Consider the following 1411-nt stretch of genomic DNA (forward strand, 5'->3'; position numbering starts at 1 on the left):
GAGGAGTAACCCACCGCCTTCTGCAGCTCTTTCAGACCCGGTTGCAAAGGAGAGCTGCATGCTCCACCTGCTGCTGTCCCTGCCAGAGGCCAACCTGCTCACCTTCCTTTTCCTTCTGGACCACCTGAAAAGGTAGCCCAGTTCCCGTGGCTTCCCAGGACTCCAGGGTGCCCCACTGCTCCCGTCAGACCCCCAGTACCGAGGACCTTTCCTCCCGACCCCTGCCTGCAGTCCCTCACTGCCTCTGGGGACTAGTGCCTCTGCCGCCCCCACCCAGCCTCTCCTCTTTGCCACTCTTCGCCCTCTGCACTGTGGCCTTAACAAAGAGCTCAGAGCTTTCGCCGTGGCCACCAGTGCGCTTGAGCTCCCCAGTTCCCTCCCACCCAGATCATGGAGGAGACCTCCCCACCAGCCCAGAGCTGGCCTCTCGTCCTGGGCCCCTCGTCCTGGGCCACCTAGACCAGGGCTGGAGTCAGCTTGCAGCACAGCCGGGGTCAAGGTCGCTCCCTCCCTGAGGACTCCAGCACCGCCCAGCCCTTCCGTCTTTCCTCTCCTGATGGTGGCGTTGAAACAGCCCCCTCTGCTTTGGTCCTCGACAGGGTGGCAGAGAAGGAGGCAGTCAATAAGATGTCCCTGCACAACCTCGCCACGGTCTTTGGCCCCACGCTGCTCCGGCCCTCGGAGAAGGAGAGCAAGCTCCCTGCCAACCCCAGCCAGCCCATCACCATGACCGACAGCTGGTCCTTGGAGGTCATGTCCCAGGTATGGGAAGACAGGCTCCAGCCCATGCCACCCGACCTGACAGGGGTGGCCTCTGCCTGCGCCACCCCGAGTCCTGCCCATCCTCCTACTTGCATTGTCTGTGGAGGTGGCCAAGATTCAGAGAGAAACTTGCCTAGGTCTGCACGAATGGGAGTGTTATCGGGGGGTCCAGGCCACCTCCTGGTCCTGCTGGTGCACCCTGCTGGGGGGCTTACCACCACCCCGAGTGTTCAGGCGTGGTGGCTCATGCCTGTAATCCCAGCACTTTGAGAGGTCACGGCAGGATAACAGAACCCAGTTGTTTGAAAGCATTCTAGGCAATGCAGCAAACTCCATCTCTAGAAAAAAATAGAAAAATTAGCCAGGCATTGTGACATACACCTGTAGTCCAAGCTACCAGGGAGGCTGACATAGGAGGATCGCTTGAGCCCAGGGGTTAGAGGCTGCAGTGATCCATGGTGGAGCCACTGTCCTCCAGCCTGGGTGACAGAGCAAGGCCCTGTGCGGCTCTGAAATAAAACCATCCCCCTCAGTCATGCCTTGTGAGGACCCCACCTCACCCCTGTCTCACTGTAAGGGGTTCACGGCACCAGCAGGGGCCTCAGCTCCTGGGCTGGACTTGGGGGCTTGGGCCCCAAAGCCCTCCCCA

This window comes from Cebus imitator, unplaced genomic scaffold, assembly GCF_001604975.1.
Source record: "Cebus imitator isolate Cc_AM_T3 unplaced genomic scaffold, Cebus_imitator-1.0 Scaffold919, whole genome shotgun sequence".
Taxonomy (NCBI): domain Eukaryota; kingdom Metazoa; phylum Chordata; class Mammalia; order Primates; family Cebidae; genus Cebus; species Cebus imitator.